The 18,577-nt window shown below is 47.5% G+C and overlaps 1 protein-coding gene across 1 annotated transcript in view; it reads right to left on the reverse strand.

Moving 5' to 3' along the window:
• LOC117379338 (NACHT, LRR and PYD domains-containing protein 1a allele 5-like) overlaps nucleotides 1-18,577 on the reverse strand; it is a 186,619-nt gene that overhangs the window by 151,407 nt on the left and 16,635 nt on the right. The gene's annotated exons all lie outside the window — the stretch shown is intronic.

Raw genomic sequence — 18,577 nt, forward strand, 5'->3', positions numbered from 1 at the left:
GGTCATTTAGGCAGAATGTCCTAAATGTAAATTGTCCTTGGGGACGGGCTTGGACCTCAGACAGTATTTAAGTGTGTTTATTCCACTGCTCTGGGCCTCTGCAGCAGAAACTTTGCCTGTCAGTGGTGAGACGTTTGTTTACTGGTGCAAACGTAATAAACACAGGCAGTGCTCTTGTATGTTCTGGTATTATTTTACAGATCATTTCCACGACAAAGGACAAAATGCTTCAGTAAACAGATTCTAGCTGTTAGGGTTAGGGTTAGTTAGTATCTGTTCCCAAAGGGAATCTCTTTCTTCACAAATAACTTTTTCCACGTAGTAAAAGAAAAATTTAAATGTGTCACTGGACAAATCATTGTAGGACTGAAGACGTTTCTCTGCTCGTCCAAGTCTCTTCTTCAGTTCTGGTCAGATTCCTGCTGGACACTGCCTTATATCTGTGTGGAGGAGGAGTTAACTACACCTGTTTACTCCACCTGCAAATACATTTTTTCCAGATGTCCACCACTGAAACCTTCTGTGCACTGATAGAGAGAAGAGCAGATAAAATGTAAAGAAAAGAGGTCAAACTTCAGAAACATTTTACTTAAATGTTGACACATGAACGTCAGTCCTTTTTTATGGAGAAAACCAGGGAAGTTCCAGAGGGACTGGATGATGCAGGAGGCAACAGCACGAGTCCTCTGCTACGTGGAGAATTTAAAGGCCATAAAACAACAGCTCTAATCAGATTCTAAAAGTTCTAACGTCTCTATTGACTGAGTGACTCATGAGTTTGTGGAGAAACTTAAACCTGTTTGTGACCGTCCTGACTGTGAGGCTGATGCTTCTCTTCACTTGTTGAGTCTCTTTGTTGAATAAACCACTGAGTTTTAGACACTGGCTGAAGATTTAGATTGGCCCAACAAACCACATTAACTCTGATCACATTGTCTAGTTCCCTCTCCTTTTATTATTATTATTTTTTTTTTATTTGACTGGGACAATGTATATTAATGAACAGACATGATTCAACATGGATATAAATACGCCAGATTATAGCCAAGGGCTAATTTCCATCTGTTGTCCCAAGGGCTGGGGTCACAAAAAGGTCAAGTTAAAAACTGCGCACCACATTACATTCACTGCACAGTTCCCATTATTGTACCATACAAAATGTTGCATATTCCAGTCATTACACAGTCTCCATTATTTCAGTCAGTTTGGCCCATTCAGGACAAGTATATTCTGCACCCCCTTCATATTTTGTCCACACAGGCAAATACGTCTCTATGAAACAGTTCAAACCACACTGCTGCTATAGGTGATGCATGTTTGGTTTGACCATAACCAGTTTTTCGTCTGAGCTTTAAAAGAAGTGTCTGTGGGACATTCTCTCAGGGTTACCAGGAGAACATTCCACTGGTTCCGCCCTTGGTCAGATACATTCTGACCATTTTTGTGGTGTTTAACAAGAGGCAGGAATCCTTAAGCCAGTTATGCACCGACGATAAAGCAGCTGTGAGGTCATCGGCAGCTGTGAGGTCATCAGCAGCTTGTTGAACGTTTTTGGTGTGAGTGTATCTGACTGCATCATCCGCATACATCTGTGAGAATATATTTGGACAAGCATTTGGTAAGTTATTGATAAAGAGGGAGAATAAAACTGGCCCAAGGATCGACCCCTGTGGAACACCGACATCACTGTCTAAACATGAAGATTTTACACCATCAACTCCCACATACTGTTTCCTGTGGGACAGATACGATGTAAACCATTGAAGAGCTCGGCTGGAGATGTTAAACTGAGTCAACCTGGACAGCAAGATCTGATGGTTTATGGAGTCAAAGGTTTTCTTCAAATCTAAGAAGACAGCCCCAACACAGGGACTCTTGTCCAGCAAGCTCTTTATGTTTTCTGTTAACACAGAGGGCAGTATCTGTGGAGTGATGGGCACAAAAGCCAAACTGTAGTGGATGTAATGAGGGTTTGGTGTTTTCTAGGTGAGCAGTGAGAAGTTTGACCACCCACTTCTCAGCTATTTTGATATGACAGGAAGTATGCTTGTAGGTCGATAATTGGCCATGTCTGTTTTAGCACCTGATTTGAAAATTGGTGTTACTGCAGCTACTTTCCAATCAGCTGGGACAAAAGAATGTTGGAAGGACATATTGAGAAGATGGGTGATTGGTCGTACAGGAGGATACTTAAAGTCTTTCAAAAAATGTGTATTTAGACCAGTTGCATCAAGCACCTTTGAGTTTTTTAAATCTGTAATTACTTTGGCAACTTCATAGTCTGAAATATCAGTGATCCTGAACAGAGCCTGATCAGGGTCACTGGTGTTATCAGTGTAAGTGGAGTGAAGTGTTGGGTGATCTCCTTTAGAGGTTATGAAAAAGTTGTTTAAATGAGTAGCTAAGTAACAATGGAGTTATTTACATGTAGCTCCATTGTTTTGTTATTTTTGTTTGACTGACGGCCAAGCAGTTTGTTTAGGTATTGCCAAATTCATTTACCATTGCCTTTTGCATTTTCTATTACATTTATAAAGAAGTTAGCTTTGGCCTGCCTTAGACTTGTAGTTACTTTATTTCGCATATGAGTACATCTCTGTCTGTGTTTAGACCTGTTTTCAGGAATTGTAATTTTGTAACCTGACATCTCAAACTCTGACATTGTTGTCATCAAAATTGATGATGAGTTTGGGTTCTCCAGGTAAATTAAGACATCCTCTGTAAAGAAGGCTATTTTCTGTTCTATTCCTGACATAGTTATATCTTTAATATAAGTGCTCTGCTTAATACATTGGCTTAATGGTTCTAGGAAAATGACAAATAATAGAGGGCTGACCGAGCGTCCTTGACGGCATGTCATGATGCCTGCATTGTCTGTCCTCCTGTGTTCTTCCCCCTCCCCTACCTGTCTACCTGGAGATGTGCGGAGTTCCTCACTCCTCCCACGTGGACCTGGGGCGAATCAGCGCAATCAACTCCACCGGCTGCGGGGCTTAAGTTGGATGAGCCTCAGACACTTGGTGCCAGACCGTCCGCGTGTTTAGCGTGAATGCTCCAGCTCAGTTTTGGTATTTTGTTGCCTGCTTGCTCGCCTCCTACCGGATTTTTGCTACTCCTCAGATTCCTGCTCTCCCGCTCGTTCCTGCTCCTGCCTCTGCGCTCCAGCTCCGGTAAAGTCCACCCTTTGTCTTCGCCTTCTGTCCTGTCTGGATCTCCGGCTCGTCTCCCGTCACCTGCCCTGGCTCTCGCCGGTTGGATTATTCCTGCTCGGTCCTTCCTGGTCCCGTGTCTCGCCCTGTCGTGCTCCAGCCCCAGTTGTCTTCTGCCCGTTCTGGACTACGCCCGTCTAGCCTGCCTCCCGCTCCTTGTCCCCACTTGTGACCTTATAACTATTGACTTTACATTCTGCACTTTGTAAATAAAACACTGTAACTCTGTCCCGAGTCCTGCATCCCTTGGTCCGCACCTACACCCACCGTTACGACACGGCGTCCCCTTTCTAGTTTGATTGTGTTTGATAAACGACCATTAACCTTGATCCTTGCCTCAGGATCCATTTACAGAGCCCACACAGTCCTAATATACTCCTCCTGGAAATTAAAGTTTTTCATTACTTTAAACAAAAATTCCCACAGAATCAAATGCCTTTTCTGCATCTAATCCTAAAATTGCAGCTTCCATTTTCCTTTCCTTGATATATTGCATGATATGTAAAGTACGTTGTTGTCGAGTGTTTGCCAGATAAATCCTGTCTGGTCTAAACTAATAATTCCAGTAGGATATTCTCCGTTCTCTGTGCTAGAATCACTGTAAATATTCTATAATCCACATTGAGCACATTATTGGTCTGTAATTTGAGCAGTTGAGTCCATCTTTACCCTCCTTTGCTATCACAGAAATTATTGCTTCCCTCCAGGAATCAGGAATACTCCCCCCTTTAAAATCCAATTAAATGTTTAACACAGTAGAGGGATTAGTGTTTTCTTATATATTTTATACCATTCAGAGCTATAACCATCAAAAATACATAACATCTCAACTGACAAGACTGTTTGCCTCTCACATTTCAAATTTGAGGTCAATACCTATAAAAATGAGAGTTTTGGTCATGATCCGCACTGTCCGCTCCTGGTTTTCCTCCTGTCCTGCTCTTTCCCTCCCTCACCTGCCGGATCTGGGCTGGGCTCCTGGCTCCTCCTGCGCGCACCTGCAGCCCATCAGCGCAATCACCTGCTGTGCATAAGAGGAGCTGGGAGAAAAGACTCAGGGCGAGATCATTGTCGTGTTCACTTCATCCCTGTCGTGTCTCTTGATTCCTGTGTTCCTGTCATGCCTGTGTTCCTGTCATGCCTGTCGGTTCCTGTCGGTTCCTGTGTTCCTGTGTTCCTGTGTTCATGTGTTCCTGCTCACCTGCTCACCCCCGGATCACCTTCTGTTCGTACTTTGTCCCTTGTCTACAATAAATACTGTAATTCTGCCCCGAGTCTGCATCCCTTGGTCCGCTACACACACCCGTTACGACAGTTTTACACTCATTTTATCATGAATAAGTCCAGGCCTCTCCAAACGTTCTCCAAATAGAGACATTTGGAGAACGTTTGGAAAAAGTGCAATAACTTTTGAATGTTTTAACCACAGACAGTGAGGCTCAACTGAAAACTCACACTGAGAGGAATCTGTATCTGCAGCTGCTCTATTACTGTACATTTATATATCAAAACACAATATAAAATGTATATTTGTATATAAAATACAGTCAAAACAAGTGGTATGGGTCAAAATAAATATATATTTACAAACCACACACTGCAAACAGTGAACAAACACACACACACTTCAAAATGTAAACACACACACATTTGCAGTCCTTCTGTGACAGTGGCTCAGTGGTTAGAGCTTTGGTCCCCCAACCCGAAGGATCGAGTCCCCTGGACCAACTTCTGTCATTGTGTCCTTAGGCAAGACACTTCACCCAAGTGGTGTGTGTGTGAATGATTAGTGGTGGTCGGGGGGTGCAGATTGGCATTAGCTAATGCTAATGATCACATTTGACCCACAATTAAGTCAATAGCAGAATAAACCACACTTACCGATCAGGAACATCCAGTCCATCAGCACATCAGGTCCTCTGCTCCTGAGTCCATCATGAGACCTTAACTCGGTTCCATGAACCGCTCCAGGTCCAGATGCCTCTAGTTTAACTTGTACAAACATCCACAGTGTCCTCGGTCATGTACTTCCTTTGTTTTGTCCGTTTCGTCATGTTTAAAACGCAAAACTGCTGCATAAAATTACACAATTGCGCGCGCGTTATTTTATGCACAGATCTTTGTATCCAGTCTCGTCTTTTTACGTGCGCAGCAAACTCCGTCTGTTTACAGTAAACCACTGCATGTCATGCATCGTCGTGTTCCGCTGCTCATTGGCTTTAAGAGGAAAACATCACTAAACGTGTGTAATGTAACAGCTTGATTCTACAAGGGGGAGAGTGGGGCGTACTCTTTCACTCATCTGTAGCTCTGATTCACTGTCCGCGGCTCCAGTAACCCACAGCCCCCACCTTATTGGCCAACACTGGTGTCAGTCACAAGATAACACTTTTTTTTTTTCGTGCTGAGGAACAAAGTTGGCGCTGTCAGAAGTTTATTATGCTTGAAATCGACAAAAGAAATGCAAAAAAGTGACGGAGCAGATTTCACTTTCCTGCAGCAGATTGGACATGGAGGCTCTAACTTCCTTTGTGGACATAATTTCTTGACTGGATTATATTCTCTGGACTTTTATGGAACGATTGAGACCAACTTTGTGTGAATATGTTGATGTTTGACAGAACCAGAGCGCTCAATGGTAAGTGAAGTCCAAATCCACATTTCTGACTTCTCTGTAAAAACGTCTTTCCTGTCAGCACTGTGGTGATTAGAGGTGTAAATGGTTTACAAATTCAGAAAGACAAGAGCCGTAGCTTTCATTTGATGTGTAGATTGTTTGTGTGGGTGACACAGAAACACACGTACGTTGCTGTAAAGTTGTAACGTAAAGACACTCGGGCCGTCGGAACGTCAAGTGGTTAATAACACAAAAAATACTCACACTTCCTTAGACCTGGGACCATCCAGCGCTCTCCAGCAGGATCCAACCTGAAACACACAAGTCCAGTTTAGACCAGACCAGGACCAGGACCAGAGACCTGTAGTCTCACCTGACAGACAGCAGGGGGCGCTGGTCCTGTAGAGCGGTCAGGAGCTCGGCTGAGGGTCCTGGATGGTTGTAGCTCAGGTCTAACTCTCTCAGGTGGGAGGGGGCGGAGCTCAGAGCTGAGGCCAGAGCAGCCCCGCCCCTCTGTGAGACCAGACATCCAGACAGCCTAAAGACACAGCATTACACTCATGTGGACACAAGGGGGCAGAGTGCATCATGGGAGCGTCTCACCTGAGCGTCTCCAGTCTGCAGGGGGCGCTCTTCAGTCCAGAACACAGCAGCTCCACTCCTGAGTCCTGGAGGTCGTTGTGACTGAGGTCCAGGTGTGTGAGACTGGAGGAGCTGAGGACTGAGGCCAGAGGCCCACAGCTGTGAGGGGACAGTCCACAGAGGGACAGACTGAGGAGACAAGAGGAAACAGTCACTCAGAGCAGCAGGGCCTCTCCTCCAGGTCACTCCTCCAGGGCCTCTCCTCCAGGGCCTCTCCTCCAGGGCCTCACACTCTGGGCCTGTTCAAAATGGCAGCTGTGTCGTTGTGACTTAGATGGCGCTGTGTTGTTTTCAGTGGCCTGTGCCCAGTGTCTCCCACCATATGATGAACCATGTGACCAGTTCTGACCAATCAGAGTGATAGGTGCTAGCGCTGAGCTAGCACAGGCTCAGGACAGGCTAGGCTAAAATCTTACAAAGCTACATTTTAGGTGCTTTGAGGATTTAGACAATTTTAAAAAGTTGTGAAAATAAAGAAGAATCCTGACAAAGTGGGCCCTTCGTGAAAGCTGTGGATGACTTCTCAGAATACAGGCAGTTTGGTCAGGTCATAGGTCAGAGGTCAGGTACACTCACACACTGTTACACTGCGCTCTGAGGGAGAGTTCCTTCTGGGGCGGAACTCCTGGCAGCTGCAGGACTTGGAGCAGCCACTAGTCGACCTCACATCAGTACAGAGGACAAACTACAGTCCACATGAGACAGGACGTCCCACTCCAAACTCTGCATGATTCTCCTTTACTCCTCCACAGTTCTGACTCACAGGGACTTTCCTGTCAGGTCTGTGCCTCTGGATCTGTTCTGAGACTCACCTGAGCATCTCCAGTCTGCAGGGGGCGCTCTTCAGTCCAGAACACAGCAGCTCCACTCCTGAGTCCTGGAGGTCGTTTCCACTGAGGTCCAGGTGTGTGAGACTGGAGGAGCTGAGGACTGAGGCCAGAGGCCCACAGCTGTGAGGGGACAGTCCACAGAGGGACAGACTGAGAAGACAAGAGAAAACAGTCACTCAGAGCAGCAGGGCCTCTCCTCCAGGTCACTCCTCCAGGGCCTCTCCTCCAGGGCCTCTCCTCCAGGGCCCTCACACTCTGGGCCTGTTCAAAATGGCAGCTGTGTCGTTGTGACTTAGATGGTGCTGTGTTGTTTTCAGTGGCCTGTGCCCAGTGTCTCCCACCATATGATGAACCATGTGACCAGTTCTGACCAATCAGAGTGATAGGTGCTAGCGCTGAGCTAGCACAGGCTCAGGACAGGCTAAAATCTTACAAAGCTACATTTTAGGTGCTTTGATTATTTAGACCATTTTAAAAAGCTGTGAAAATAAAGAAGAATCCTGACAAAGTGGGCCCTTTGTGAAAGCTGTGGATGACTTCTCAGAATACAGGCAGTTTGATCAGGTCATAGGTCAGAGGTCAGGTACACTAACACACTGTTACACTGCGCTCTGAGGGATAGTTCTTTCTGGGGCGGAACTCCTGGCAGCTGCAGGACTTGGAGCAGCCACTAGTCGACCTCACACCAATACAGAGGACAAACTACAGTCCACATGAGACAGGACGTCCCACTCCAAACTCTGCATGATTCTCCTTTACTCCTCCACAGTTCTGACTCACAGGGACTTTCCTGTCAGGTCTGTGCCTCTGGATCTGTTCTGAGACTCACCTGAGTGTCTCCAGTCTGCAGGGGGCGCTCTTCAGTCCAGAACACAGCAGCTCCACTCCTGAGTCCTGGAGGTTGTTCTGACTGAGGTCCAGGTGTGTGAGACTGGAGGAGTTGAGGACTGAGGCCAGAGGCCGACAGCTCTGACGGGACAGTCCACAGAGGGACAGACTGAGGAGACAAGAGGAAACAGTCACTCAGAGCAGCAGGGCCTCTCCTCCAGGGCCTCTCCTCCAGGGCCCTCACACTCTGGGCCTGTTCAGATCCATAGAAAAAGACGTTTGGCTGCTCATCCAAGCTGCTTTTTCAGTTCTGATCAGATTACTGGTGGAGACAAAAGTTGTTTACAGTTTCAGTGTAGTTAGGGCCTCAGCAAGCTGACTAGAACTGAAGAAGTGTCTTGGATGAGCAGTGAAATGTCTTCTCTCCTACAACGATTTGTCCATTTGACAGATTTAATTTCATCTTTTGCTCTGGATCCTGACCTGAGGGACACACAGATATAATCAGATCTGAAGAACCAAAGATGGAGCTGTGGTGTTTCAGTGGCCTGAGCCCAGACTCACCGCATGACAAAACATGTGACCAGTTCTGACCAATCAGAGAGATACATGCTAAAGCTGAGCTAGCACAGGCTCAGGACAGGCTAGGCTAAAATCGTATATAGCTAACTTTTAGGTGCTTTGAGGATTTATACATTCTAAAAAGTTGTGAAAATAAAGAATAATCCTGACAAAGTGGGCCCTTCGTGAAAGCTGTGGATTCTTTGTCAGATTACAGGCAGTTTGATTTCCCTGTGGTCAGGTCAGAGGTCAGAGGTCAGGTACACTAACGCACTGTTACACTGCACTCTGAGGAAGAATTCTTACTGGGCTGGAGCTCCTGGCAGCTGCAGTATCTGGAGGAGCCACTACTCGACCTCTCACCAAGAGAGTCTTATGCAGTTCTTTTTATAGATCCACACTCAGGACAAACTACAGTCCACATGAGACAGGAGGTCCCACTCCAGACTCTCTGGATCGGTTCTGAGACTCACCTGAGCATCTCCAGTCTGCAGGGGGCGCTCTTCAGTCCAGAACACAGCAGCTCCACTCCTGAGTCCTGGAGGTGGTTATAACTGAGGTCCAGGTGTGTGAGACTGGAGGAGCTGAGGACTGAGGCCAGAGGCCCACAGCTGTGAGGGAACAGTCCACAGCCACAAAGACTGAGGACAGAGAGGGACATTAGAGACTAGAACCACCAAACAAGAGTTTAAAAACAGTGTGGACTCACAGGGCTTTGGTGGAGGCTCTGACCACAGGCAGCAGACCCAGGAGAGCTCTCTCTGAGGCCTGGTATTTCCTCAGGTCAAACTCCTCCAGGTCTGAGTCTGAGGACAGTAAGAGGAAGGACAGAGCCGACCAGTCAGCAAGAGAGATATTACAGCTAGAGAGCTCTCCTCCTCTCATAGCCTTCTGGATGTTCTCCATCAGACTGTGTTCATTCATCTCGTTCAGACAGTGGAGCAGGTTCATTTTTCTCTCTGCAGACAGACCCTCATCATTCAGCTTCTGTTTGATGTACTCTGCTGTCTCCTGATTGGTCGGGTCACTTCCTGTGTGAGTCAGCAGACCCTGCAGCAGCCTCCAATTGGTCGACAGAGACAGCCCCAGGAGGAAGCGCAGGAACAGGTCCAGGTGTCCGTTTGGACTCTGTAAGGCCTGGTCCACATTAGAGCGGTAGAAGGTCACGGTGTAAGGATCCTTAGATGAGTGTGGTGGCTTCAGCAGGTTCTTTCCAGATCTGAAGAAGGTCTGATGGACATGAAGAGCAGCCAGAAACTCCTGCACACTCAGATGAATGAAGCAGTAGACCTTGTCCTGGTACAGGCCTGGCTCCTCTCTAAAGACCTGTGTGAACACTCCAGAGTACACTGAGGCCGCTGCAGCATCCAGCCCACACTCCCTCAGGTCACACTCGTAGAAGATCAGGTTTCCTTTCTGCAGCTGCTCAAAGGCCAGTTTTCCCAGAGATTCCATCATCTTCCTGGTCTCTGGAGTCCAGTGTGGATCTGCCGCTGATCCCTGGTGATACTTGATGTTCTGGACTTTGGCCTGCACCACCAGGAAGTGGACGTACATCTGTGTGAGAGTCTGGGGCAGCTCTGGTTCCTCTGTTTGTTCCAGAAGCTTCTGTAGAACTGTGGAGAGGATCCAGCAGAAGATCGGGATCTGACTCATGATGTGGAGGCTGCGGATGCTCTTGATGTGGGAGATGACGGCTGTGGCCTTGTTTCTGAACCTCTTCCTGAAGTACTGCTCCTTCTGCGGGTCGGTGAACCCTCTGACCTCTGTCACTATGGAGACGCACTCTGCAGGGATCTGATTGGCCGCGGCGGGGCGCGTGGTTATCCAGAGGCGAGCGGAGGGAAGCAGACTCCCCCTGATGAGGTTTACCAGCAGCACGTGCACTGAGGCGGACTCTGTGGGGTCGGTCAGGACTCGGGTTCTGCTGAAGTCCAGAGGAGGTCTGCACTCGTCCAGACCGTCAAAGATGAAGAGCACCTGGAGCTGTTGGAAGCTGCACAGATCTTTGGATGGACTGAAGAAGTGGTGCAGCAGTCCCACCAGGCTGAACTGTGTGTCTCTGAGCACATTGAGCTCTCTGAAAGTGAACGGGAACAGCAGCTGGAGGTCCTGGAGGGTGTGGCCTTCAGCCCAGTCCAGACACAACTTCTGAGTCAGCACCGTTTTCCCCACACCGGCCACACCCTTTGTCAGCACCACTCTGATTGGCTCTGGTGAATGTGGGCGGGGTTTAAACATGTCCTGACACTGGAAAGTCTCATTGGCTGGTCTCCTGGACAGTGTCTCCATCTGTATGACCTCATGGTCCTGGTTGTTCTGTCCAGAGTCTCCCACAGTGATGAGGAGCTCTGTGAAGCCTTCATCAAACTCCATCTCCTCTGTGGTTCCTCTGAGGTCCTCTGTGAGGAAATTAAACCTCTGTCTCAGTCTGGACTTCATGTCCTCTGAGCTCCTCCTGATGATCTCTGTGAGGACACAAACAGAACATGAGACTATGGCTCCTCAGTTTGACTTTAAGTCTGGACATGGCCCTGACGTGTCTTTGTGTTGAAGGAGACACTGGATAAATATAACTCCAGGGTTCCACCATATCCATGTGTTTGTTGGACTAAAGCGTTTGGTCAAATTAAACATAGAAAACTGTTCAACAAATGATCAAACTGAAGTGTTCCAGGGACTTTCCTACAGAACTTATTTTGTGGTTCTCCTGTCAGTCCATGCAGGTGAAATTCAGGTGAAATGGGGCGTTTCTACTTCTGACCCATTCAGGGTCAGTACTGGGGTTCATCAGGGTGAATCTTCTCTTCTGTTTCATTTGTTGATGACCTGTCTGTGCAGTTTAATGAAAGTAAACCTGGATGTTTTTGAGATGATCTGTGTGACCATCTGTCCAAACTATGGCCCAATTGATCAATTCTGGTTCATTCTAACTGTTATAAATGCAGATATTTGAGTTACTCCCTGTTCTGTGCACAGGTCTATGGCCCTCGATCGACCCTCTGGTTCCTCTCTGTTATGGGCCCTTGATGAAAAACCTCAGACTCCTCTGATCTCATGTCTGTAGATGATCTGGTGATGCTCTTAAAGTGCAGGTCTACAGCAACTTCTAAGTATCTGCTCCCAGTTTGGATTAAACATTAAACACAACACTCAGAAAAGTCACATTATGATTGTAAAAACACAAGACCTAAAGCTTCTGCTGCTTTCGCTGTGTGTGGAAAAGCTCCAGCTCACAGATGAGGTCAGATGTCTTGGACATGATGTTCCACTGACCTCTCAGCTGAGGCGTGTGTGGACAGCAGTGTGAGCTTTATGCCCAGGTCAATATTCTGCCTGTTCCTCATGTTCCACTGATGTCAAAACTGCACTTTTCAGATGTTTCTGGACCTTTAACCTTCTCAACTCTGGAGCAGCTTCAGCACAAACAGTGTGAGTTTGACAGAGGCTTATGAAGAGTCTGAGAAGATTAAAAGTGACCAGGTTTTGGAGAGAGACATGTTTTGAACAGTGTGTGAGGTCCACAACCACCTCACAGAGAGTACCTCACAGAGAGTACCTCACCCATGTTTTAAACTGTGTGAGGTGCTCATGTCTCATTACATATTGTGTTTGTTTATGTGCAAAACCATGAATCTGAATAATCAGATCATTGAAGCCTGTGGCTGAAGTGGTCACAGAGTTAAAGAGCCCCCTACAGCGCCCCCTGGGGTTTACCTTCAGGATCACACTTCCGTTGGGACAGTTTCTTCAGTAGATCTTTCCTCTGGAGCTTCTGCAGGAGCCTGTGGGTCACAGTGATGCTGTGGACGCCGTAAACATGAACCATGCTCTTCACGAGGTCGTCTTTCTCCACATCATTTCTGTGAAGGATGGAGAACTCTCCCATCAAACTCTGGTCCTCCAGGAAACTCATCAACTTTAGAGATTCTTCCTCAGACAGAGCTCCAAAAGTCTCCTGCAGCAGGAGCTCCAGAGCAGCAGGACCTCCTCTGTCCTCCAGTAAACTGGACATGAACAAGAAACATTTTAACTGGACAAATACTGTTACATAAAGTACAAACGGTGTAATCCCTCATTTGTCCAGGAGGGGCCAGTGTAGAGAAGGTTTCAGTGGTGGTCTCTGGACACTGTTGTTCTGATCAAGACGTTTGAGCTCCTGAAGACATTTTCAATAATAAGAGACGAAATGAGGAACTGATCAAAGAGCCCTGAAAAGAGACTGAACCAGGACTAAACCAGGACTAAACCAGGACTGAACCAGGACTAAACCAGGACTGAACCAGGACTAAACCAGGACTGACCCAGGACTAAACCAGGACTGACCCAGGACTAAACCAGGACTAAACCAGGACTAAACCAGGACTGAACCAGGACTAAACCAGGACTAAACCAGGACTGAACCAGGACTGACCCAGGACTAAACCAGGACTGACCCAGGACTAAACCAGGACTAAACCAGGACTAAACCAGGACTAAACCAGGACTAAACCAGGACTGACCCAGGACTAAACCAGGACTAAACCAGGACTGAACCAGGACTAAACCAGGACTAAACCAGGACTGAACCAGGACTAAACCAGGTCTGACGCAGGACTAAACCAGGACTAAACCAGGACTAAACCAGGACTAGACCAGGACTGAACCAGGACTAAAGCAGGACTGATTTTAAAGAGAGGACTGAAGCTGTTTTTGTGTATAATCCGTGTGAACGTTGTCCTGAGGTTTCATCTCCAGCTGAAGCCTCCTCTGGAACAGGAGGAGATCAGTCAGATGTGATCAGGACTAAACCAGGACTAAACCAGGACTAAACCAGGACTAAACCAGGACTGACCAGGTCTGAGGAGGGTCAGGCTCTTTATAGAGACGTACTGACCCATAATGAGGTCAGCTCAGGGGCAGTTTCTCTCTAAAACTCTTCCCTTTGGGGCTGGACTCAGTGTGGTATAAATCCCAGAGTCTCAGACCAGGACCATGAAACTGAAAATGACTCAGGATGAAGCAGAAACATCTTGAAACGTCCAGATGTCGACCTCTGAAACCTAAGACCAGGACCCACACCTGACAGACAGCAGGGGGCGGTCTCACCTGGGTGTCTCCTGTGAACAGGGGGCGCTCTTCAGTCCAGTACACGGTGGCTCCTCTCCTGAGTCCTGGAGGTCGTTGTGACTGAGGTCCAGGTGTGTGGGACTGGAGGAGCTGAGGACTGAGACCTGAGGCCCACAGCTGTGAGGAGACAGACCACGACCAGAGACACTGAAAAAGAAGAACTGTGCATGAATATTATGTTTTTTCTTTCAATTTGAAATTTTAAGTCAAATAAACTCACATTTCTTTCTTTCCTTCCTCAGGTCCTCCTCTCATATTCTCCTGTTTCCCCTCAGGTCCTCCTCTCAGGTCCTCCTGTTTCACCTCAGGTCCTCCTCTCAGGTCCTCCTGTTTCTCCTTCACCACACTGAGGTCATACATCTCATTCAGCGAGAGGTGTTTCCTCAGTTTTTTCTCTGCAGACAGACCATTTTTAGTCAACATCCAGACCTCTCCAGCAGGATCCAACCTGAAACACACAAGTCCAGATTAGACCAGACCAGGACCAGAACCAGGACCAGAGACCAGACCAGAGACCAGAGACCAGACTGCAGATCACATTTTTTCCTCACATAAACTCACATTTCCTGTTTTAAGGCTTTCACCTCAGGTCCTCTTCTCATGTTCTTCTGTTTCACCTTAGGTCCTCTTCTCATGTTCTTCTGTTTCACCTCAGGTCCTCTTCTCATGTTCTTCTGTTTCACCTCAGGTCCTCTTCTCATGTTATTCTGTTTCACCTCAGGTCCTCTTCTCATGTTTTTGTGTTTCTCATTCTCCAGACTGGGGTCATTCATCCCGTTCAGAGAGTGGTGTTTGTTCAGTTTTTTCTCTGCAGACAGACCATTTTTACTCTGCATCTGGACCTCTCCAGCAGGATCCAACCTGAAACACACAAGTCCAGTTTAGACCAGACCAGGACCAGAGACCAGAGACCAGACCAGAGACCAGAGACCAGGACCAACCATGGACCAAACACCAAACTGCAGATCTTATTTTTCCTTTCAGTTCCAAATCTTAAATAAAATAAACTTAAATTTCTTTGTTTGAGGCTTTCACCTCAGGTCCTCCTCTCATGTCCTTGTTGGACATGGAAAATTGGTACAGTACAAACGGTGTAATCCCTCATTTGTCCAGGAGGGGCCAGTGTAGAGAAGGTTTCAGTGGTGGTCTCTGGACACTGTTGTTCTGATCAAGACGTTTCAGCTCCTGAAGACATTTTCAATTTGATGGAACTGGGATTTATATTAATCTGAGTCAAATAAGAGACAAAATAAAGGACTGAACCAAGACTAAACCAGGACTTAACCAGGTCTGAGGAGGGTCAGGCTCTTTATAGAGACGTACTGACCCATAATGAGGTCAGCTCAGGGGCAGTTTCTCTCTAAAACTCTTCCCTTTGGGGCTGGACTCAGTGTGGTATAAATCCCAGAGTCTCAGACCAGGACCATGAAACTGAAAATGACTCAGGATGAAGCAGAAACATCTTGAAACGTCCAGATGTCGACCTCTGAAACCGAGGATCAGGACCCACACCTGACAGACAGCAGGGGGCGGTCTCACCTGGGTGTCTCCTGTGAACAGGGGGCGCTCTTCAGTCCAGAACACGGTGGCTCCTCTCCTGAGTCCTGGAGGTCGTTGTGACTGAGGTCCAGGTGTGTGGGACTGGAGGAGCTGAGGACTGAGGCCTGAGGACCACAGCTGTGAGGAGACAGACCACGACCAGAGACACTGAAAAAGAAGAACTGTGCATGAATATCTTGGGTTTGTTATTTTATTCGAAACCTTTAGTAAAAAATAAACTCACATTTCTTTGCTTGAGACTTTCACCTCAGGTCCTCCTCTCAGGTCCTCCTGTGTCACCTCAGGTCCTCCTCTCATGTTCTCCTGTTTCACCTCAGGTCCTCCTCTTATGTCCTCCTGTTTCACCTCAGGTCCTCCTCTCAGGTCCTCCTGTTTCACCTCAGGTCCTCCTTTTGTTTTCTTCTTTTTCACCTCAGGTCCTCCTTTTGTTTTCTTCTTTTTCACCTCAGGTCCTCCTCCCGTGTTCTCCTGTTTCACCTCAGGTCCTCCTCTCAGGTCCTCCTGTTTCACCTCAGGTCCTCTTCTCAGGTCCTCCTGTTTCACCTCAGGTCCTCCTCTCAGGTCCTCCTGTTTCACCTCAGGTCCTCCTCTCAGGTCCTCCTGTTTCACCTCAGGTCCTCCTCTCATGTCCTCCTGTTTCACCTCAGGTCCTCCTCTCGGAACCTCCTGTTTCACCTCAGGTCCTCCTCTCAGGTCCTCCTGTTTCACCTCAGGTCGTCCTCTCAGGTCCTCCTGTTTCACCTCAGGTCCTCCTCTCAGGTCCTCCTGTTTCACCTCAGGTCCTCTTCTCAGGTCCTCCTGTTTCACCTCAGGTCCTCTTCTCAGGTCCTCCTGTTTCATCTCAGGTCCTCCTCTCATGTCCTCCTGTGTCACCTCAGGTCCTCCTCTCAGGTCCTCCTGTTTCACCTCAGGTCCTCTTCTCAGGTCCTCCTGTTTCACCTCAGGTCCTCCTCCTGTGTCGTCCTGTTTCACCTCAGGTCCTCTTCTCGGGTCCTCCTGTTTCACCTCAGGTCCTCCTCTCAGGTCCTCCTGTGTCTCCTCCTCCAGACGGTGGTTCTTCTCGTCCACACAGTGGAGCAGGTTCATTCTTCTCTCTGCAGACAGACCATTTTCATCTAGATTAAAAAAACAAAAGACCTGAAGCTTCTTCTACTTTGTCTCTGTGTGGAAAAGCTCCAGCTCACAGATGAGGTCAGATTTCTTGGAGATGAGACACAGAGAAAAGAGCCCCCTACAGCGCCCCCTGGGGTTTACCTTCAGGATCACACTTCCGTTGGGACAGTTTCTTCAGTAGATCTTTCCTCTGGAGCTTCTGCAGGAGCCTGTGGGTCACAGTGATGCTGTGGACGCCGTAAACATGAACCATGCTCTTCACGAGGTCGTCTTTCTCCACATCATTTCTGTGAAGGATGGAGAACTCTCCCATCAAACTCTGGTCCTCCAGGAAACTCATCAACTTTAGAGATTCTTCCTCAGACAGAGCTCCAAAAGTCTCCTGCAGCAGGAGCTCCAGAGCAGCAGGACCTCCTCTGTCCTCCAGTAAACTGGACATGAACAAGAAACGTTTGAACTGGACAAATACTGTTACATAAAGTACAAACGGTGTAATCCCTCATTTGTCCAGGAGGGGCCAGTGTAGAGAAGGTTTCAGTGGTGGTCTCTGGACACTGTTGTTCTGATCAAGACGTTTGAGCTCCTGAAGACATTTTCAATAATAAGAGACGAAATGAGGAACTGATCAAAGAGCCCTGAAAAGAGACTGAACCAGGACTAAACCAGGACTAAACCAGGACTGAACCAGGACTAAACCAGGTCTGATTTTAAAGAGAGGACTGAAGCTGTTTTTGTGTATAATCCGTGTGAACATAAACGTTGTCCTGAGGTTTCATCTCCAGCTGAAGCCTCCTCTGGAACAGGAGGAGATCAGTCAGATGTGATCAGGACTAAACCAGGACTAAACCAGGACTAGACCAGGACTAAACCAGGACTAAACCAGGACTGAACCAGGACTAAACCAGGTCTGATTTTAAAGAGAGGACTGAAGCTGTTTTTGTGTATAATCCCTGTGAACAGAAACGTTGTCCTGAGGTTTCATCTCCAGCTGAAGACGCCTCTGGAACAGGAGGAGATCAGTCAGATGTGATCAGGACTGAACAGGTCTGAGGAGGGTCAGGCTCTTTATAGAGACGTACTGACCCATAATGAGGTCAGCTCAGGGGCAGTTTCTCTCTAAAACTCTTCCCTTTGGGGCTGGACTCAGTGTGGTATAAATCCCAGAGTCTCAGACCAGGACCATGAAACTGAAAATGACTCAGGATGAAGCAGAAACATCTTGAAACGTCCAGATGTCGACCTCTGAAACCCCCTCTACACTGGAACAGTATGAACAGGGGTCAGAGGGTCAGAGGAGCAGAGGGTCAGAGGGTCAGAGGAGCAGAGGGTCAGATCTTCTGTTGTTTGGTCGATTGAGGTAAATGTTTCAGACTTACATTTCTTGTTCTTCTGCTGCTCGATTTTGGGGCTAAAAAATAAAATAAAAGTTGGTTAGAACTTATTATATATTTTTCTGTTTTTCAGATTTGATCTTCACAGCATCAAAATGAAACGTTCTGAAGGTTCTGAGGCTCTAAGCTCCAGGTGGAATCTGAGTGTTCTCCTCAAAGTGAAACACTGAAGAACTTTAGTAAAAGACAAAGTTAAATCTGTCACTGGACAAATCGTTGTAGGACTGAAGACATTTCTCTGCTCGTCCAAGTCTCTTCTTCAGTTCTGGTCAGATTCCTGCTGGACACTGACTTATATCTGTGTGAAGGAGGAGCTAACGACACTGAAACTGAAACGTCTTCACTTCTACAACGATTTGTCCAGTGATTGAAGTTTGTGTTTTCCTCTGGATCAGACCTGGACGTCTGAGGGACACAGACTCTGAAGATCTGTGTGTAAATGTGATTTAAACTTGTGTGAATATGTTTGTGTTAAACAGCCGTGTGCTGAGGCGCTGGTCTGGAGCTCTCACCTCTTTGTCCTTTTGACGTTTCCACAGGAAGAAGAAGAAGAAGAAGACGCCGAGGAGAAGGACGAGGGCCCCACACACTGAGCCTCCGATCACAGGGGCCCCAGGGCCCCTAGGGCCCCCAGGGCCCCCAAGGACCTCTACTGTGGGACACAAACACATGTGGAGATGAGAGCGTCTACTGCTGCTCCACCTGCTCCACCTGCTC

This window comes from Periophthalmus magnuspinnatus, chromosome 12 (genome assembly GCF_009829125.3).
Source record: "Periophthalmus magnuspinnatus isolate fPerMag1 chromosome 12, fPerMag1.2.pri, whole genome shotgun sequence".
NCBI classification, from domain to species: domain Eukaryota; kingdom Metazoa; phylum Chordata; class Actinopteri; order Gobiiformes; family Gobiidae; genus Periophthalmus; species Periophthalmus magnuspinnatus.